At 45.1% G+C, this 22,231-nt stretch overlaps 1 long non-coding RNA gene across 2 annotated transcripts in view; it reads left to right on the plus strand.

Moving 5' to 3' along the window:
* The first annotated feature begins 1,934 nt into the window (after positions 1-1,934).
* The window catches only part of LOC106696876, a 41,324-nt gene continuing 21,027 nt past the window's right edge, over positions 1,935-22,231 (plus strand). Inside the window, exons 1-3 of one of the 2 annotated variants that reach the window (XR_002828780.1) lie at positions 1,935-1,991; positions 3,393-3,546; positions 4,083-4,155. This is a non-coding gene — a long non-coding RNA (uncharacterized LOC106696876). Of the gene's footprint in view, positions 1,992-3,392; positions 3,547-4,082; positions 4,156-22,231 lie in introns of those variants that run through there. The other variant, XR_002828779.1, reaches the window with a different exon arrangement.

Raw genomic sequence — 22,231 nt, forward strand, 5'->3', positions numbered from 1 at the left:
ATGTTGTCCCAAAGCTCCCTTAGGCTCTCCTCCTGTCTTTTAATTTTTTTCTCCATTCGCAGTACAGTTTGAGTGTGTTTTGCTTCCTTGTCTTCTAATTCACTAATTCGGTCCTCCGCTTCTCCCAGTCTACTGTTGATACTTTCAATGGTGTTTTTTATTGCAGCTATGTCGCTCTTCATTTCTTCTTGGGACTTACTTAAGTTGTTGATTTTTTCATCTGTTTCTTCTAGCTTCTTGCATAAGTAGTTGAGTTTTTCATCTGTTTCTTCTTGCTTCTTGAACATCCGGTTCATGTACTCTAGGAACCTTATTCTGAATTCTTTTTCCGTCATGTTGCATATCTCTGTCTCACTTAGCTGCTTTTCTGGCAAGTCCTCCTTTTCTTTCCTTTGGGGGTTTCTTTGTCTACCCATGTTTGATCTCACTGACATGACTAGTTGTTGAGTCGTTCAGTGGCTGGACCCTGGGTGGCAGTGGCTGCTCCCTGGGTGGCAGTGGCTCCTCGGGCTGTGGTTGCTCCGTGGGCGGTTGTGGTAGCAGTGGCTCCTCTGTTGATAGCAGAGCCTCTGGTGGGTGCTGTTCACAGCTGTGGTGGCTCTTCTGGCTGGTGGAGGGAGGCTTCACACACAGCAACTGTTCCCCAGGCAGAGCGTGTGGTGATCAGGAGGCCGCTGTTGCTTGAATCTGCTTTCCGTGGAGGGATGCAGGTCTCCTCTGGGCTCTTGCAGTCGCGCTGCTTGCGAGTCGTTGCCTCCGGGTTAGTAGCCGCTGGGTTAGTAGCCGATCTCTGGATGCCGGTAACAGCTACCCAAGATGGCGCGGTCTCGCCGCTGCGCTGGCGCCCAGGGGGAGGTTTCAGCCTCAATCTCTAACCATCCGCATTTTTTAGGAGTTCTCTGTCTTTCCTGGCTGCAGACTGTCTCTCAGCTGAACCTCCCCAGCTTGATCGGGCTGATTGTTACCCGTTTCAGCTGTTCGCCCCTATCTGCTCCGGGACAAAGCACCAACACGTCCGTCTAAGCCTCCGCCATTTTTTCTCAAAACATAGTGTTATTCTTGTACTATTTATTATTTATTGTGTTATTTTTCATACAACTAAACCTACTTTTGCCCCACCCTGTATTTTAAAATAAGTAAAATTAAAACTAGAAAACATTTTTATATTTTAATGCCTATGTAACAAATATATTATTTAAAAAATCTCTTTTCAGATAAATAAAAAAAAATTCCTTAAGTCACCCATAAGTAGAGATGCCATATGCCCAGAATGGTCCCAGTTTATGCTTTTGTTCTGGTGTAATTATCACTATCACTTCATTTCAGTCTCATTGGCATCCTGGTTTGGATGATGAACTGTCTGGTCAACCCACCCACAAAACGTATCCTAGCCCATAAGTTCAACCTGCCTGTGATGGAACTGAACCCACTTCTTTGGCTGATGACCACATGAAATAGTTGACTTGAGTTTAGGGACCTTGAGTGAAGAAAAATGTGTGTTTGTAATAATAAATGAATATCAGTGAGGTGGGCAATGATCAAACCACTCAAGGTAATGGGAAGTAAACAATCTGGAGATACACTAGCCTCACTTCAATGGCTCATTGAGAGGAATGGTGGATGAACCACTGTGATATTTATCTGATCTCTCTCTCTCCTTTATAATTACATGCACAAATGTTACATGCACATACATCATAGCTTAACTCTATAGAATGTACCATGTTGTATTTACAACATGCCTCTACCTCCTGAACTGTGAGCTCTTAGAGGACAAGGACCATGTCTGATTTCTCCCTGTGGCCTGCACATAAACTCTCTAAATGTTTGTTGAATGAATGAATGAGCTCTGTGGAGACCTACACTGATATCTGGTGCTCTCTTCTCCACAGATTATGGTTGTCAATCTTGAAGACTGTAATCTTTATGAAGGCAGGAACTAGATTTACTAAAATCAACACTAGGACCCCAAAGCAGAGCACTGATATACAGTAGGTACTAATCCATAACAATTTGATGAATGGATGAATGAATGGAGGGATGAATGAATGTTTCAGTTTTTGGGTCAGTTACCTGAGGATCAGTTTCATATATTGATCATTGCCATTATGGACTGAATGTTCCTGTCCCCACCCCCCCCCAAAACATTTTTTTATATCTTGAAGCCCTAATCCCCAATGTGATGGTATTTAGAGATGGAGCCTTTCAGAGGTAATTAGGGTTATATAGGTCATGAGAATAGGGCCCTCATGTCAGGATTGGTGGGTTTATAAGAAGAGGAAGCTTGTCCACACCAAGGAAAGCCATATGGACATAGCAAGAAGGTGGCCAACTACAAGACAGGAAGAGAGCTCTCAGAGGAATCCAATTTGCTGGCACCTTGATCTTGTATTTCTGACTCTAGGACTGTGAGCATCTGTTGTTTAAGCCACCCAGTCTATGGTATTTTGTATGGCAGCTGAGCAGACTAAGACAGGTGGCCTACCTGGCCCTGGCATGGGATGGGAGAGTTCTCTCACTGGTGGAGGTGGAGTTCATGGAGGAGGCAGGGTTTGGAGATCTTGAATGAAGATGGGAAGCACCTTACAAGCTGTCAGCACTTCCTATGTGTCTTGGCAAAGTGCCCTTCTGTGCCTGCAGTTTCTTTAAAGCATTTTTCCCCAGCTGCTGCCCTCATTATGGATGATATTCCCATGCCAGGGAATATGTTCCCTGGGGATGCTCAGGTTTTGATAAAGTCTAAAAAATTGGGTGGGAGAAAGTACAGTGAAATAATTGGTAAATGGCACAATTACTAAGAATACACCAGTGCTGATGATTAACTTGGATTGTGCCATATTTGAAATGTGTTGGGAGTTATGCAGGTACCATTGAGCCAGCTGTCACATCATCCTGTCTTCTACTCAAGAACACAAATCAGATTCAAGTGACTGTGGTGTTATTTTAGGGGAGATATTGAATTTACTCTAGTTTTCTAAAAAGTAGCTAATTCACAAATTTTAGCATTCTCACGATTAATAGGAACAAATTACCTCACAACTGACTGAGACACTCTAAGGTAGAGAACAACTATTCCTTTGTTTTAGTATTGCCTTCTCCATCACTTAAAATGGTAAATGTTCTTGAAGGATAACATGCTACCCCTTATCCACTGTGTGCATGATGGAGGGGTGTCAGGTGTGATATGGAGTTGCGTGTGTGTGTGTGTGTGTGTGTGTGTGTGTGTGTACAGAGAGAGTTGGGGGAATGGGGTAGTGCAGTCAGAAAAGGGGTGGGTGGAGGAGGGGACTGAGTGCTCCAAAGCCTCACAATTTTTGCTTTGGGCTCCACAGCAAACACCTCCTCCCTAAATATCAACCATGATTGTATCTTTATTTTTTTATTTTTTATAGTAAAATTTCCTATAGCCAATTAGTTATGGGATGAAGATGTTTGTGGCAAAAATGCTTCTGGCAAAGATGCTGCTGTGAAAATACTGGACATGCCCTGAGATACCTTCCATCACTGACACTTTATGGCTGGAAGATTGTGAAGGAGAATAAAATGGTTAGTGTTTGGTGGCTTGCCCTTTCTCATCTCACTGTTTCTCCCCCTTGCCACTGGCTCCGGGTTCAGGACATTCTTGCTGCTACCGGATGGTTTGCAGCCGTCGCTAACCTTTCGGACCTCAGGGACCACCAGTGGTCTGCAGACCACTGGTTGGTGACCGCTGGTTTAGGACTCCAAAATGGTCACTTTAGTCACCAGTACTGGTTATAGTGAAATTTTTAAAAAAATATTTTGATTTTTCACAGAGAGTAAGGGAGAGGGATAGAGAGTTAGAAACATCGATGAGAAAGAAACATCGATCAGCTGCCTCCTGCACACCCCCTACATGCCCTTGACCGGAATCGAACCTGGTACTCTTCAGTCTACAGGCCAACGCTCTAGCCACTGAGCCAAACTGGTCAGGGCTTTAGTGAAATTTTGCTCCTTGTTTGCCTATCTCTGTCCACCCATGAGGTTGAATTTCTAATTTTTCCTCAGCTTTCACTCATGACAATAGTACCATTTGGTCATTCATTCATTTATTCATTCACTAGGTACCAGGCACGGTGCTAAGGGAAGAGAATGTAGTGAGAGAAAAATGGACATTGTCTTGTGCTTGTGGAATGAGCATGATGGTGGAGGAGACAAATCTGATGACGGGTGTAATGAGAAAGGAACCAGATTGGTGAGGACAGTTATTGGGGGGAATTAAGGGGAAGAAGGGTGGGATAGGTAAGATCTCTTTGAGGACCAGACTTTTGAGCTGAGGCTTAACTAGTGAGTAGGAGGGAGAGAAAAGAAGCAAGTATTTGTGTGTGTGGTGGGGAGGGATTGTGAGGATGGGGGAGGGGGATGTCAGCTCCATGAGTGCAAGGATTTTTGACTCTTGTTTGCTGCTGTACCCCAGTGCCTCAAGTGATAGGCACTCAATGAGTAGTTATTGAAAGAAAGAATAAATTGAGCCACACAGGTAAAGTCTCTGTGGTATGAAAGGAGCTGAAAGAAAGCCAGGGTCCCTGCTGTTTTCAGAAGCTCTAAGCAGCAAGAGTTGAAGTCAGGGAGTTAGTGAGGAGGCTCACCTAGTTTGCATTCTCCCAAAAAGCATATGCTGAGACCAGGATCTGGGTGCAGGTAGTTTTAATTTGTGAAACTCAGAATGGGAGAACAGAGAAGAAAAGAGAGAAAAGTTAATAAGTAAAGCAGGGTTTAATGAATGGGGGTTGAATCCCATTGGGGACCTCTGAGTAATCTTGTGAAACAAGCCTGAGCATTGTCCTCCCAAGGGTTGGGGACCGGTATTCATCTGTGACTCATGCTCTCACTGGTTGAGAAGTATCCCTGGGAGCATTGAATCCCTACCACTTCCGGGCTGCCCTGCTCTGCGTTGAGGAAGCTCTTAGACAGAGGAGTCATTTGGGGTAGAAGGGGCCATCTTCTCAGCCACCCTCTACCACTGCTGCAGGTGAACTCAGAGGAGGCTGGAGGGTCTGGCCGGGCATCAGCAGGGTCTGCTGCTGTGGCCATGCAGAGCTCCAGACAAGAGGGAATTGTGTTTTGAGGACTTTGGCTGTGGAAGGTGATCAGCAGTAGAGTCAGAGCTCTTCCTCTCTTCCTCTCTCTGTCCCTCCCCTTTCATTCCACAAGTACGTATTGCTGTGGTCTGGCTTCCTGGGAAGCTGAGTTTATGGAGCAGGCAGATGGAGTGTCCTTGCACCAACACTCATGGTAAGGAGGGAACAGATGCGGGAGTGGGCAAAGGGAGAACCCGACAGCTTCAGCCAACCCACAGGGTGCTCCAGAGCTGGATCTGTTCTTCACAGTGTCCTGGGTGGGGCCCCGAGGCTGGCCCTCCATCCTCCCAAGGCAGCTCTTGCAGGCAGCTCTGTTCAGCTGGGGCAGTTGCTGTCATAGAGTCCACCACAGTTATTCAGGGTCTTTTGCATGTTGGGCACTGTTGTAGTTACTGGGAGTATAGCAGTGAATGGGGTGAGGAGGTGAGGGGGAGAGAACAAACATCAGGCAAAGCAGAAAAACAAACAGGGTTAGCTGAATGATGGCTAGGCCGGAGGATGAAGGCGGGATGGGAGTGAGGGAAACTTGGAAGAAAAAAGCAATCTCACCCTGGCAATTTGGTGGTGGGCAGCTGCTCCTTGCACTGGATTCCCTAGGAGCTGTGATCTGCTCCATCTCTTGGCCATAATTCTCCTCCTCTATGTAGGGGCAGCCCCCTTCCTGAGGGCAGCATTTGGGACCCTCTGCTTTCTTTCTTTCTTTTTTTAATTCTTTATTGTTTAAGGTATTACATATGTCTCCTTATTTTCCAATTGATCTCTCCCTGGCTATTTCCACCCCCCAGAACATGCCCTAACCCCCATACTGTCTGTGTCTATGGGTTATGCTTATATGCATGCATACAAGTCCTTTGGTTGATCTCTTACCACCTGCTCCCCCCGCCCACCCCGCTTTCCCGCTGAAGCTTGACAGTCTGTTTGATGCTTCTCTGTCTCTGTATCTATTTTTGTTCATCAGTTTATGTTGTTCATTATATTCCACAAATGAGTGAGATCCTGTAATATTTATCTTTCTCCGACTGGCTTATTTCGCTTAGCACCATGGTTGGCAAACTGCGGCTCGCGAGCCACATGCGGCTCTTTGGCCCCTTGAGTGTGGCTCTTCCTAAGCCTTAGGAGTACCCTAATTAAGTTAATAACAATGTACCTACCTATATAGTTTAAGTTAAAAAAATTTGGCTCTCAAAAGAAATTCCAATCATTGTACTGTTGATATTTGGCTCTGTTGACTAATGAATTTGCCGACCACTGGCTTAGCATAACACTCTCCAGGTCCATCCATGCTGTTGCGAATGGTAAGAGTTCCTTCTTTTTTACAGCAGCATAGTATTCCATTGTGTAGATGTACCAAAGCTTTTTAATCTACTCATCTGCTGATGGGCACTTAGGCTGTTTCTAAATCTTAGCTAGTGTAAATGTGCTGCTATGAACATAGGGGTGCATATGTCCTTTCTGATTGTGTTTCTGATTTCTTGGGATATAGTCCTAGAAGTGGGATTAGTGGGACAAATGGGAGTTCCATTTTTAGTTTTTTGAGGAAACTCCATACTGTTTTTCACAGTGGCTTCACCAGTCTGCGTTCCCACCAGTAGTGCATGAGGGTTCCTTTTTCTTCGCATCCTTGCCAGCACTTGTCGTTTGTTGATTTGTTGATGATAGCCATTCTGACAGGTGTGAGATGGTACCCCACTGTTGTTTTGATTTGCATCTCTCGAATGATTAGTGACTTTGAGCATGTTTTTATATGTCTCCTGGCCTTCTGTATGTCCTCTTTCAAAAAGTGTCTATTTAGGTCCTTTCCCATTTTTTGATTGGATTGTTTATCTTCCTTTTGTTAAGTTGTATGAGTTCCCTATAAGTTTTGGAGATTAGAACCTTATTGGATATAACATTGGCAAATATGTTCTCCCATGCAGTGGGCTTTCTTGTTGTTTTTTTGATGATTTCTTTTGCTGTGCAGAAGCTTTTTATTTTGATGTAGTCTCATTTGTTTATTTTCTCCTTAGTTTCCATTGCCCTAGGAGCTATATCGGTAAAGATATTGCTACAACATATGTCTGATATTTTGCTGCCTATGGATTCTTCTAAGATTTTTATGGTTTCCTGTCTTACAATTAAGTCCTTTATACATTTTGAGTTTATTTTTGTGTACGGAATTAGTTGGTGTTCTAGTTGACCCTCTGCTTTCTGTGGCAGGCAACCTCAGGTTTTAGGAGCTGGAGGTTGGCATGTCTTCCTGCTGCCTCTGTCACCTTCTACCCAGAACAGCTGGGCACAGCCTTGGGCCTGATCATTAACCCAGGCAGGGGTGGTGGATTGGCAGAGGTGGGACTGGGCCCAAGCCAGGGCCAACACTGTGTTTGTGTTTCTGCCTGGCTCACTCAGACAGTCTGCTGGCCTGCCTCACCTGGGCTGGTGTATGTAGGGGCTGACTGCGACACCTCCTATTGGGGGAAGGGGTGAGGGAGGCACTCCCAGCCAGGCCCAGGCTCTGCTGGTTGCCTCCCCCCATCCCAGAAAGGTCAAGCATCCCAGCCGCTGGGGAGTCTGCCCACAGCTGTCCTCGAGATCATGGATCATTACTGTGGGAGGGCGGCACAGCCTTAGCCTGGGCAAGGGCACGGTGATAGCAGCCTGGCTGGTGAGGGGCCAGGAGCAAACCCAGACTGCGTGTGGTCCTTGATCCTCAGGGACAGAGTCCCTGGGCAGCCTTGCTGCTCCAGGCAGCTGAGGGCACTGCTGGGGATCCCATGACCTGAGGGTGGTGAGGTCCAGAGAGTGGAGCTGCCCTGGGCTGGGGGAGCATCGGTTTGGATTTGGTGTGGAACAAAACAAACCCAATCCAACACTGAGTTAATTAGTGACTAGCCCCTCTGTTTCTGTGGCTTCCTGGTGGATGCAGAAACGAAGTGGTGGGAGGGCTAGAAGACCTTTGGAAGCCCAGCTCTTGCCTGCAGCACGAAATAAGAACCGTGCTAACTCCTAACACAAGTGTAGGAAGGCAAAGACAGTTCTCACTTTTGTGGTGGGGTGGGGTGAGGTGGGGTGGGGCAGGATGGGGTGCGGGGGGAGGGGGGGAACTGTTTTGCCTCTAGCCAGAGCTCTTGAACAGCCTGGACTTTGGGGTTCCTCTTCCTTTCCCTTCCCTGGCTTCTGGGGGATGGCTGCAGAGGCCCCTGGGACTTTCTAGAATTGCAGCATTTACCAAGTGAAAGTGCAGTATAATTAGTTAAATGTGAATTTCAGATAAATGAACTTTTTTTTTTTTGAGGATAAGTATGTCTCATGCATTTTGGAAACATACTTATATATACTTATACTAAAATATTTCAATTTCTGAAACTCACCAAATTAGAATAATACATGGGACATACTTATCCTATAAAATCAGTCATTTATCTGAAATTCACATGTAACTGGCATTCTGGATTTTATCTGCAAAATGACTTGAGAGCCACATCTCCTTTAGCACATCTTATCCAGGAAGGGAAAGCATGGGCTGAGCCCTCAGGCCATTTGTACCCTCCCCCACCCCATTCTCAACATTGTGGGTGCTCTTTAAGCTGCATCTGAGTCCAGGCTCCTGTTCAGAGGTAGGTACTTTGGTCCTCTTTTTCCCTTGGTACTGAAGGTCAGAAGAGATGGAGGAAACTGGAGTTTAAGGACATCTTTCCTGGTTTCTGCTCGCCCAGGATGTTAGCAGTGGATTGGAGTGAGCCTATAGTGGACAGATTGCTGTGTAGTAGGGAGAACCTTATCCCACTGTGAGGAGCAAAGAGTAATGGTGGTGAGAGCTCATGGCAAGAGAAGGGAGGTGGTAGAGGAAGTCTGAAGAGCTTCTGGCACATAGGGTGTGCTCATCATGGGGGACATCAGCACCTTAGTGGTTTGCTCTGCATCCTTTCCTTTGGGAAACTCTTGTGCCCTCATACTTGTGTTCTAGGTTAGGCTATTACCCATGGAGCTCTGCCCATCTCTGCCCAGCAGTGGGCATATGACCCAAGCTGGGGCTTATGAGTCATTCTCAGGGATCAGTATGCATGATGGGAGTGTGGGCGGGGGAGAGCGCAGGCTCCCTTCTCTGGCTTCACCAGCTGTGTGAATGAGGTAAGCCTGGAGAGAACCTGCCCGAAAATGGAGCAAACTCAAGGAAAAGCAAGAGAAACAGAAGGTCCCAGTGACATAATTTGAACTCCTGGATGTGCCCATGCCTAAAGCCAGCCCCACCCTTGTACTTGGCATTTATTTGTACCAGTAAATTCCTCCTTTTGATTATTCTAATTTGATTGGATTTCTGTTGATCACAGTGACAGAGTCCTGGCAATTACAGTGTCTAACAAGTGTGGCAGCACTTCAGGATGGTATGTTAGATCCTTTCTGCTCTAAGTACTCCAAGACCAGCAGCTGTTAGAAATGCCAACTCTCAGGCCCATCTCAAACCTATGGAGTCAGAATCTACATTCTAGCAAGGTCCCAGGCTGCTCAGGTACATATTAGAGTTTGAGAAGCATTGCTCTAGACCAGTGGTTCTCAGCTCTAGCTGTACACTTGACAGTCTCAGTACCCAAGCCACACTCCAGACCAATTAAATCATAATCTCTGGGGTGGACCCTGGCATTGGCATTTTTAAAAGATCCCCAGGTGATAACAACATACAGCCAAAGCTTAGAACCACAACTCTGGTGTCATTTGCTCGGTGGGAGCTAAAAAGTCTAATGTTTTGTGATTAGAAGCTTAGAGTGGAAGCTTTCTTCTGTGGGAGGCCTGGCAAGGGGACTCTTTGGTGGGTGGTGGGGATCCCTAGGAATGAAGTGGGGGCTGCCCCTGCTGGGTAGAGGTACAGACTGGACTGTGTCCCATAGATAGAACCCATGGGCACCACAGGGGCCTTTGACCGAATCCTAGAATTCTTTTGTTTCCAATCACCATGTCTTCTTTCCCAGAATTCATAACCCAGGACACATGGAAATCTCTCAAGCTTTAAAAATCTCAAGTCCCTCTGACACAGGGACTTGAACACAACCCAAATCCCAAACTGAACCCAAATATTATTTTTATTGAACCATGACTACCCCCAAAATATGTTGTGAGTTTTCATTTTCCTTGTAAAAGTCATCATTGTGGTGAATCAATTCACTCTGGAACAAACCCAGATGCTTTCTGAAACCAGCTAACTGGAAGAAAATGGGGATATCAAGCTAGTCTTCAAATTGATCCTGAGCAAAATCGGAGACCTTGTGGTCGCTGTGGGAATTTGGCCTGTGGTCTAGTGTTTCCAATGGCCGGTCAGACCCTGTGTTCTCCCATCTTCCCATCTCTCTCTGAGTGAGGACCTCACCAGCACCCATGGGACACCTGTGACCAATTATGGCGAGGTCCTGGTGGCATCATTAGGATGCTAGCAGGTGGCCGCAGTGTGTGTGCATAGAAAAATGAATAAGATGGAGGTGTCCTCTCAGGGAGAGGGAGGAGAGGGATGGGAAGGGAGTTTCTGGGGCTGCTTTGTGTTTGTTCTTTATGGTTTTAACTGCTGGCTAAGAATCCTTTCCTGCCTAGGGCTCTGCTTGGGAACAGGGAGAAGTATGGGAGGGGCTGGGGAGAGAGCTGGAAGCTGGCCTTTCCCTGCTCACCGTAGTCAGCAACTCATTAGGGATTCTAATCAGGCAGAAATATTTTCCCGTCAGCTCATTACAAACTCTAACAAGGTCCCAGCTCCAGGTCGTGGCTGCTTTTCTCCTGCTGGGGATAACGATGAGCAGCTTGTTGGAGCCTTTGGTAACTCATTTGTTATAACATGCAGTTCACAGCAGCAGGAGAGCTTTAGGGTGGAGGAGGAGAGAGCAGGGGAGGAGATGGAGGGAGAGTCCCCTTTGCAGAGGACAAGAAGGTAAACATGCCTGATGCTTTAGGGAAGCCAAGCCCACTCCCTAATGGGCACCTAGAATCTTCTGGGAATCTGGGCCCCGCTCTGTGTGAGGTGCAGACCAGCTCCAACTATGTGTGGAAATAGGTGGCATCATGGCCACTTGCTGGCTGGGGGACATGTTTTTTATCCTGTGGGGACAGTCTTCAGGACCTCTGCTTTGCATGGCCCCAGAGGCTAACCTTTTTTTTTTTTTTTTTAGATTTAAAAATATTTTTATTGATTTCAGAGAGGAAGGGGGGGAGAGAGAGAGAGAGAGAGAGAGAGAGAGAGAGAGAGAGAGAAAGAGAGAGAGAGAGAGAGAGAGAGAGAGAGATACATCAATGATGAGAGAATCATCGATCAGTTACCTCCTGCAAGCCCCACACTGGGGATTGAGGCTGCAACCCAGGTATGTGCCCTTGACCGGGAATGGAATCATGACCTCCTGATTCATGAGTCAATGCTCAATCACTGAGCCACGCCATCTGCCCAGAGGCTAATCTTTGAACTTACTTAGTGATTAGAAAAATATTTGCATTCCATAATTTTTTAACTCAGAAACTATCAACGTATTCCTAATTCCCATTCTCTTCCACGTGAATGTCTTTATTGTTTATCAAGGCCCTCCACAAAATAACCCTACTAAAACCAGCTGTATTTTAAGTACTTTCCCCACCTGAAACCCTCTATTTGGTAAACATTTAAGACCCTGGTCTCTTTAATATCTCAAAAAAATTGTTTTTTTTGTGTGTGTGTGTGTGTGTTTTTTTTACTTTTTCTTGATTGTCCTATCTACTCACCAAAGCCTAACCAAAGCATGACCTCTATAAAATCCTTTCATGATTATGCTAACTTTCAAGGGATGCCTACAGCGTGGCTTAAAACAGGGATCAACCAATACAACCTGTGGGCTACATCTGACTCAACACCTATTTTTGTAAATGAATTTTCATTGGAATGCAGACATGCTCACACGCTTACTGTCTATGGCTGCTTTTGCCTCGCAACAGAAGAGTTGAATGGTTGCAACAGAGACCACATGACCCACAAAACCTAAAATATGTACTACCTGCCCCTCTGCAGAAGAAGTTTGCCTAGCCCAGCTTAAACTATAAAATGCATAATATGTTTCCTTCAATTCCTCTAGAAACCCTTCCCAGATTCTTCTTTTTTCTCACCTCTCCCATGCACACTTCCCATCTCTTCCTGTTTTGAACTTCCATCACATTTTATCTGTTTGTTTCTTGTGATGTTTCCTCTTTTTAGAAATTTAAATAATCATTTATGTGCCTGTTTTGTGTAATTTTCTAGTTCAGGGGTGGGGAATCTTTTTTCTGCCAATGGCCATTTGGATATTTATAACATCATTCAAGAGCCATACAAAATTATCAGCTTAAAAATTAGCCTTTTATATTTAATTAACTCACCCTTAATGCCTTGGCAGGGCCAGAACAAATGATTTCGTGGGCTGTATGGCCCGTGGACACTCCATATCCCTGCTCTAGTCTGTAATTTTTTTGTGGACAGAATCTCTTCAGATCCATCTCTGCACAAAAGAGTTGAGTAAGGGGGGAAAGAACCTTGTTGGTTGCAGTCTATCATGGCTCCTAAATGACCTCCCTGGAATTGCCACCAGGATGTCACCAGCTTTGGGAAGCTCTGCCCAGGGTATGACATCATGAAGGGCTGTGTTCCCTGTGGACTAAGGCTGAACAATCCTGCCCTTGAATTGGGAGCCAGATCCTGCTTTCTTCTTAGTGAGAACACTGTGTCATAGAGGGCAGGATGCCCTGCAGCTCTGAGGGGGAGTTATGGGATGCTACTGACCTGTTCATTTCCATCCCTCCCTTCTTTCCTAGCCCCAGCCCTTTGTATAGATTCCAGGGGTAGGCCCATCAAGTCTATGGAGATATCCAGGAAAAAGAAAAGCTTCCTGTCTTTTATTCCATGTTATACAGAATCACAGTGAAATTGTGGTAGGTGGAATAATGGCCTCCAAATGTGCCCAGGTCCTAACCCCCCCACTCCACCCGTCCCCTCCAAACGGTGACTCTGTTGCTTTATAATGCAAATGGGAGTGTGAAGATATGATTAAGGTTAAGGACTTTGAGATGGCAGGTCGTCTGGGATTGTCTGATTGGGTTCACTGTAATCACCTGAGTCCTTAAAAGAGAAATAGGAAGGCAGGAGAGCAGGTCAGAGAGCTGTGAGATGAGAACTCAGTCCATCGCTGCTGGTTCCAAAGGTGGAGGAAGGGACCATGAGCCCAGGAATAAGGGCGGCCTCTAGCAGCTGCCAAGGCAAGGAACAGCCTCTTGCCCTAGAGCAGTGGTTCTCAACCTGTGGGTCGAGACCCCTTTGGGGGTCAAATGACCCTTTCACAGGGGTCGCCTAAGACCATTGGAAAACACATATAATTACATATTGTTTTTGTGATTAATCACTATGCTTTAATTATGTTCAATTTGTAACAATGAAAATACATCCTGTATATCAGATATTTACATTACGATTCATAACAGTAGCAAAATTACAGTTATGAAGTAGCAACGAAAATAATTTTATGGTTGGGGTCACCACAACATGAGGAACTGTATTAAAGGGTCACGGCATTAGGAAGGTTGAGAACCACTGCCCTAGAGCTTCCGGAAGGGAAGGCAGTCCTGACAGCACCTTTGTGTTAGCTCAGCGAGACCCATGTCAGACTTCTTACCTCTAGAACAGTCAATTAACACATTTGTGTTAAGACACTACATTTGTGGTAATTTGTTAAAATAGCAGTAGAAAGCTAGCACATATTACCCCCTCCCCCTTATTTTTGTCTGAAATGGCTGACCCTGCCACTGACTCTAAATGGTTAAGTGACTCAGAGAGGCAGAGGGAGGTAGGTGGAGGCCCGATGGGCATTTGCCCATGCATTTCAGAAGAAAGTGGTATTGTTCAGAGTCCTGGAGCTGGGCTGGTTGTCTTGGAAATCAGGTTGACCTTGCCCCTAAGAATAAGTTGAATTGGGCAAACGTGAATGGCCTTTTGCTGGCAGTTTATTTGGGAAGGGATGGACTGGCCTTGTGGGTTTTTGTTGTTGTTCTTGCATGTTGCATAGTGTACAAATTTCAGGTATTTGGAACGCTGGTCCTCAGAGAATCAGGAACCCTAAAGTGCAGGGCCTGGGGTGATTTCCCCTGGGCATTGCTTCGTTTACTAAAACATAATAGTACATAAACACCATCCCCCAAACCTCACTGACTTAAAACAATAGCCACTTATCATTGCTCACAGATTTGTGGATCAGCTGGCTGGCTCTGCTGATCTGGGCTGGGCTCAGCTGGGCCTGTGTACGCATCTGTTGTCAGTTGGTAGGTTGGCTGGAGGCTGATTAGTCTCAGATGACCTCAGCTGGGGAGACTCAGCTCTTCTCCAGGTGCTATCTCATCTTCCAAAAGGCTGCATGATCTTGTTTTCATGATGATGGAGGGAGGGAGGGAGAGAGGGAGAGGAAGAGAGAGAGAGAGAGAGAGAGAGAGAGGGAGAGAGAGGCACACCTTTGATGCTTAGGATTGGAACTGATGTGCCATCACTCCTACTGCTGCATTCATTTTTTTTAAAAGAAAGGTATTTATTTATTTTTATTTCTTTATTGTTTAAAGTATCACATATGTCTTCTTTTGCTGCTGCATTCCATTGGGCAAAGTAAGTTACAAGGCAGCCTCGATTCAAAGAACAGACAGTAAGAAAGACAAAGAGACTCAACCCCTTGATAGGAAGAACTAACTACCAAGTCACATTGCCCATGGTATAGGAGGAATGGCGAATTAGGGCCATTTTTGCAGTCAATCTGCCACAGACTCTCTGGGAAGGAAAAATGTCCTTTGTCCCAATAGCTCCTGAAGGCTGAAGTGAATGAGGCTGCTTCCCACATCTGGCTCCTCTCCTGGCTGTGGGAGCCAGCAGAGCCTCCAGACCCTTTTCCCTCTTCACTACCTGTACCCCCCCCCCCCATAATTCTTCCTATGAATTGCCAGCCTCCAGCCCCTCCTTCCTCTGTCTCTCTGCTCCAAGCCTGACGGATGTCGTGGGTGACCGGCTGGCTTGATGGATGCTGCTCTTGTAAACCTTTCCCTGGCCTCTGCAGCAGCATCAGCGTGAAATGAACTTGCTAATACTCTGAGAGCCACAGACCTTTTCCTCTTCCCCAGCACGACGCATCAAATCGATCTGGCTGGGTGAGCCGCGACAAACCCCGCAGAAAAAAGCATCAGCAAATTTAAAGCTTCGTCCGAGGTCTTGATTCACCATAAACTAAGTCGCCGGCAGCAGGCATTGACACCTCCTCACTGCCGCTGATACTGAATTTATCGACTTGCCTTTACGAGGCTGGTATTGACCAAGACCGAGCTCCAAATGAAAAGGCCCCTGGCAGTATATCTTTATTGCTCAAGTAATCCGAGGACTTGCTAATCCTTCCCTGTCCCACTCAATAATGTTGCAGAAATTCTTTTGGAATGGAGAGACCATCACTCAGGCACAACGAGATGCTCTTTCCCCACCAGGCCTCCTGCAATGGGGAGGGAGGGAGGGACAGCAGTGTGTTGAGAACATGACCAAAGGGTTGAAAAATCTATTCATGCTCACACCTCAAACCATAGTACCTTTAACTTTTTAGAAATTTCATTCTCTCCTCTTGGGAAACAGCCCAGAAATAAACATGACAGGATTTCGCATGGGACTTGCTTGTGGGTAGCCAGCATCCCTTCCCTTCCCCACTGGTCCTCAGCCTGCCTACCTCCAACCCAGGCTAATGAGCCCCAGTCTCTGGGAATACTGTGATGTCACTCTTAGAGCTGGCCCCTGACAATGAAATTAAAGTGACATTTGGTTCTTGCTAATTTCAAGGCCCACTAGGAACACAGAGAAAGAAGGGAACATTTATTATCTGCGAATTAATTTTCTCATTGAAATAGTCTGCAGCCCTCACTTGAGGAAGGATATGTTTGCAGTAGAATCGTATATGGTGGCTTTTGACTTATTTTTTTGGGGGGGGGGTGGGGATCAGGGTCCTTGGGGACACCAGCCAGGAACAGATGAGCAGACAGAACAGGGCCAAGGGAGGGGCCCAGAGTGGCAGGGTTGGGAACCGAGGCAGAGGGGTGATTTCCAGCCCAGCTTCCTCTCCTGGCTACGCTTGACAGTCTCTAAAAGGCCTGTTCAAGGAGGAAGATGGAGGCTGGTGGGGAGAGGCCAAGGAAGGGAGAAGCACAGGAAGATGAGGCTGTCACAGGCATGCTCTCCTGCTGATAGGTATGTAGGTGCAGGGTATCCCAGGTGCTCACCCGAAGCAGGAGTCTTGCTCTGTTCTCTCTTCTGAGACTTGGGTGTCTTTAGCAGTGTGATCTCTACTAGGCCTCCTGGCTGCTCCAGGGAGGGAAGGAGCTGATGACAGCATCAATCTCATCCCAGAGGCACTAACAAAGATTCAGAGCACAGGCTTGGCTCTGTTTGGGGATGGAAATCTGGCTTCAGCACTTCCCAGCTGGGTAACCTTGGGCAAGCCTCCTATCTTTTTTTGCTAGGCCACAGTTTTCTCACCCGTAAAAAGGTTTCTTATGACAAATCTACATAGTAATTTGAATTATTGTTCTATAGGTAATGTGTTTTTTTCTCTGATTGCTTTCAAGATTTTTATTTTGTATTTAGTTTTTAGCAAATTGATTATGATGTATTTGGGCATTTGTTTCGTTGGGTTTATCCTGTTTTCAGTTTGCTGATCTTTTGAATTGTTAGGTTTATTTTTCTCGCACATTTGGGAAGTTTTCAGCCATTGTTTATTAAAAGAATTTCAGCAACATACTATTTTTTCTTTCTATTTGAGGCTCTAATAACACAAATATTAGACCTTCAATTAGTGTTCCACAGATTCTTTTTTATTTTTCATGTCATTTATTTCTGTTGTTCATATTGGATAAATTTATTTATTCTAGTTTGTTGACCTATTCCTCTGGGTCACTCTTCTTCTAATGAGCCCATACTGTATTTTTCATTTCTAACCTTTCCATTTGGTTCTTCTTAACATCTTTTATTTTTTTGCTCAGACTTGCTATTTTTACATTAATTTCCAGAGTGTTAGTGATTATTTGTTAGGGCATTTTTATAATACCCACTTTAAAGCCTTTATCAGATAACTTCAACATCTGTGATATCTAGGTGTTAGCATCTGTTTATTGTCTTTTCCCAAGTTAGTTGAAAATTTTCTGTCAAATAATTTTGGATTATATCCTGAATATTTTGAATATTTTGTTATGAGACTGTGGCATTTTTTGATCTATGGACAATGTTAATATTTTTGTTTCGGCCTGGTTCAGGTTCAGGCTACAAGTTCCAACTCACTGTTGGTGGGCTATTGTTCCCATGCCAATTTGGTTTTTAAGTCCTTTGTGTGCTACTTTAAGTTCTTCCATGTGTGTGCCATCCAGTGGCTAGTGTGGGACCAGGGTGGTGATCTGTTTGTTAGTTCAGTGCTCCAAATCTTTGGTATGCTGATTTGAGTCAGATCCATGCATACACAGCTTAGAGGCAAGCCCAGGAATCATCATGAATTTTATGGGATCACTTTCCTCAGTTCCTCTCTCTCCATGACTTCTCTATTACTTTCTGGGTTACAAGGGCTCCCTTTTCTGTCCTCCAGTCAGAACCAGGGCTTTATTTACCCTCACTCACAAGTGTGCCATGTCTGGGTCCAAGGAGTAGAAAAAGCAAAAAAAGAAGTGGAGGTTCACACCATTTTCTTGAGGCCATAGCTCTACTGTCACAGAGGTGCTCTTCTCTCTGAGTTTTGGTTCCTATGGGATTCTATGAGACAATGGAGGGGAAAAAAAATCTGGGAAAATTTCTGTACTCTCTCTGAGAATTAGGCCTCCCTTTCTTGATCCCTAAGAAGAGCTAGAGGCTTCTCCTGGGACCCACTCTCTGTGCTCAGTGACTTTCCTGGATTTTGGGCTGCATTGAGTTTAGACTGGGGGATATCAGGTGGAAAAAGTAGTAAACTCACTATTTCCTTTTGAAAGTTTCAAATAGCTGCTCCATGCATTCTGTTCAATGGGAGAAGTAGGGTGAAGCGCTCTTATTCTACCTTACCTGGACCTGGAACGCCAGGATTCTCTCAGATTTAGTAATAATCACCACCACCTGAGGTGGACACTCTTGGTGCACCCCTTTGTGGGCTTTGTGCACAGTCTTGTTGTAGTCTTGCTGTAGTTAGGCCTTGATTGTTGTAGTTATCACTGGGAGGAATTGACCTCCAGGCCAATTGGCTGTGAGAATCAGCTGTGCCTGCAGTGGAGAACTTCTGTGCTGAAGACACCCTTAAGGGGCAAGACTTGCTTCAGTGGGGCTTTGGTGCTCACTGAGTCTGCCCCCTGAGTGTGTCCCTTATGGATCTGAGGAGTTGTAATCTGGATGGTCCCGCTCTGACCACTGGGCACACTGGCTCTTGGATCTAAGGAGGTGCTAATTTAGCCTCTGCCTGAGGCTACCCAGCAGGAGCTACGAAGAGATCTGCAGATTCCCCTTCCTTTTTTGGGGTTTGGAGATGCCCAGATGAGGCCCAGCTGTGAAGCAATGCAAGCTGCTGTGGGGCCTTGGGGCTTCTCTTGGGAGTTCTGGGTCTGTCTGGCCCAGCTGCAATTTGTTAGGTAATTTTCAGATTGCAAAGGGCCAGGGCATTCATATGCAAAAGCCTCTGCCACAGCCTGGGTGGGGCGGGGTCTCAGGGAATCAACAGGGTGGAGCAAGCAGCTATGGCTGATCCTCAGCCCTGCCCTAAGGGGCCCCTCGTCTCAGTGTCCCGGTAATTGCTGCAAGCACCTCTGAGGGAAAGCTGCCCTCAAGTTCCGAGTTCTGCCTGCTGCCAGACAGTCCAGTTTCTCCCTGTATGAGTCCTGGGTCCCCAGAGACTTCTCGGAACTGGAGTTCAGAGCAGTCGGGAGCTTGTGACTCCCTCCAGGTCCAGCCCCTTTCCGAGCGCACTCGAGCCTCCGTACCTCTGCACTTTACTTCCACAGCTCCTCTGGGTCTCAGTGTGCTTTTTTCTTTCCTTCTAGTTGTAGAATTTCCACTCAGCCAGCCTTCCTGTAGTTCTGGATGATGTCCATTTTGTCTTTTCGTTTTATTTTTGAAGTTGTTGTGGGAGGCAGCAATTTCCGGTGTTTACCTATGCCGCCATCTTGGTTTCTCCCATGTTGGTCTTTAATATGTATTGACACAAAACTAGATCTCAGCTTCCTATGCTTATAGTGTTTAAACAACTCTAAAACAAAAGGAGATTTATAAAGTAAATGCAAACTAAAGTACAATACAAAACAATTCAAATCAGTATCATTTATTTAATGTGATGGATGACCATGTTTACTGAAACCAAATAGCTCTTCATCCTGTGAATTGTAGTGGATGACAGTGGTGCAGGTTCTTTTATCATATCACTGCTCCCTCATGCTGAGTGATGACTCAATTCTCCCACTAATTTCTCTGTTTAACCACTGTACTACCCTGAAGCTTCCACTTGTACTGTGTGAGGTAATATCATTGGCCCTATCTTTAATTCAAAGCAGCATTTACATGTCAGCCCCCCACTTCCACACACTCTTTATCAGCCTAAGGTTATTAAAATAGTAGCCACTGGTGACAGTGTTTGTGCAAATGGCATCAAAAGTTTTGATACTGAAATCTTCCAGCAGGACTTAGTTATGGGGCAGTCAGCCATTGATCTGGACTGTTAATATTAGAATTTTAAGCCTGGTTTCCAATTGAAAACTCTTACATTAGAAAATGTAGTTTTAGAGAATTCTTAAGACTCAGAAAATATATTTGTATATTCCCATTTTAGAAAATATTACAATATTATTTAATTCTTTCAACACAAATTATGATCTTGTGGTCAGTACAGTGTTCTTTCAGTGAATGAAAGTGATACCCATTCCGTAATGCATGTGGTGAAATATTTAGGAGGACTTGTAATGAAGATGTCTCCAACAAGCTAAAAAATTTATTTCTCTTTATAATGAGAAAATTGAGGCTTAGAAAGGTTAAGTAATTTGGCCAATGTCTTATAGCTGATAAATGGGAGGATAGGGGTACACTATAAGCAGCCTAGGCTGTCTATATCCACATTCTACATTCATAACTGTGACACAGTCAAGGTTATTGTTTTCTTCATAAAAGCTCATGCCTTTATCTGTTTTTTAAATGTGGGGAGAGACTACATGGAACCCTCCAAACTGCCTTACACAGTCTCCCTTCATTCCTTGATCTAAGTCAGGAGTCCTCAAACTTTTTAAACAGGGGGCCAGTTCACTGTCCCTCAGACCGTTGAAGGGCCGGACTGTAGTTTTTTAAAAAAACTATGAACAAATTTCTATGCACACTGCACATACCTTATTTTGAAGTAAAAAAACAAAACGGTAACAAATACAATATTTGTATTTGCATGTGGCCCGCGGGCCGTAGTTTGAGGACCCCTGATCTAAGTCCTTTATGTTCCTCTACATTAAAGAAAGACTGTTTTATTATGCCTTTAAGACAGGGGTGAGGAACCTCTTCCTGCCAAGCGCCATTTGGATACTTTTAACATCATTCTTGGGCCATACAAAATTATCAACTTAAAAACTAGCCTGCTATATTTGGTCAACCATTTAATTGATACCCCTAATGCTTTGGCAGGGCCACACCAAATGATTTCTTGGGTCTTATATGGCCCGTGGGCTGATATTTCCCATCCCCTGCTCTAAGACAAGAAAGAACACAAGAAACATAGAACTGTTGAACAATGATGGCAACTGGGATTCCACTGCTGTCATGTGGCTGGGGGTGGGGGAAGAAGGAGGAGTGTGCTGGTTTGTCAGCTGTGGATAACCACTAGGTGTTCACTGTAGATGTCCTGGCCTCCAGAGTCTATAATCACTCTCCTTGCTTTTCCCAACTCCCTAACCTGAACAGAAGAAGACATTGACTTATATTGCACTCCTAGGTGCACAAGAGCTCTCTTGATTTCCTGGAAGTTTCCCAGAAAGAGAAATGGAGACCATTGCCTTGAAGTTGCAGTATAAGCTCCTGCCTTTGGAGAAGTTGGCATGTCCCCACTAGGCTGGGGTCCCTCATGCCAGAGGAGTGAAAAAGAGGAGGCAGGGTTCAGAGAAGTGCATTCTTTTGAAACAGCTTGGGTGGAGTCCCTTTTCCCTTCTGTGTGCCAGACTCAAAGGAATGTGCCTCGTCCCAGGAGCACGATTTTTCACAAGCTAACTGACAGCTGTATTGATTTTAAGACTATTGAGACATTTTGTATTAAGCTGGGGGCACTTAGAGTACTTTGTTCTTGGCTCTGTTCTTCCCCAGCCTAATGTTTCCACTCAGCTATGGTGATCATATCCTAGAAGGGAATCCTTAAAAATGCCCTTCTGGGAAGGTGGGGATCGGGGAAGTCCATGAATCCTATCTCTTGGGTATAGTTAGATTGTAGGCTAGCAAACTGCAGGTCTTGTCTCTCTTGCCCCAGCATTGCATTGTGTTGTCTCTTGCCCAGACACTGTATTGGGTGCTAGAGGCTGTGATGAGGCATAGGGTGGGCTCCCTATACTCAACAGCTCATAGTAGCATAGTCAAGGTCCTGGGGATCTTTTCTTTTATTTATTTTTGAAAAATTAAGGTGAAATTCACATAACATACAATTAACCATTTTAAAATATACAATTCAGTAGTATTTAGTTCATTCACAATGTTGTGCAATCAACATTTTTCTCTAGTTTCAAAACTTTCCCCCTAGGAGAGCACCTCTTGCCATTTATGCAATCACTCCCCATTCCCAACCCTTACCCCCTACCTCTGGCAACCATTAATCTGCTTTCTGTCTCTCTGGATTTGCCTATTCTGTATATTTCATATAAAAGGAATCCTATAATATGTGTCCTTTAGTGTCTGGTTTCTTTCACTTAGCACATTTCCAGAATTCATCCAACTTGTAGCATGTGTCAGTACCTCATTCCTTTTCATGTCTGATTTCTTTTCATTGAGGTAGTTGTACTCAGATTTGGCACAATGTAACATAGCTCTCCCATATCTCTTCTCCGCTTCCTTTAAATTTTCCCTCTTTTTAAGGAGGTCAGAGGAGATCGGAACATGGAAAGATTTGATTGTTGATCTTGATCAAGATTAGTTTTTGATCTAGATTATATAGGAAGAT

The sequence above is a fragment of the Myotis lucifugus genome, unplaced genomic scaffold (genome assembly GCF_000147115.1).
Source record: "Myotis lucifugus unplaced genomic scaffold, Myoluc2.0 scaffold_34, whole genome shotgun sequence".
NCBI lineage: Eukaryota > Metazoa > Chordata > Mammalia > Chiroptera > Vespertilionidae > Myotis > Myotis lucifugus.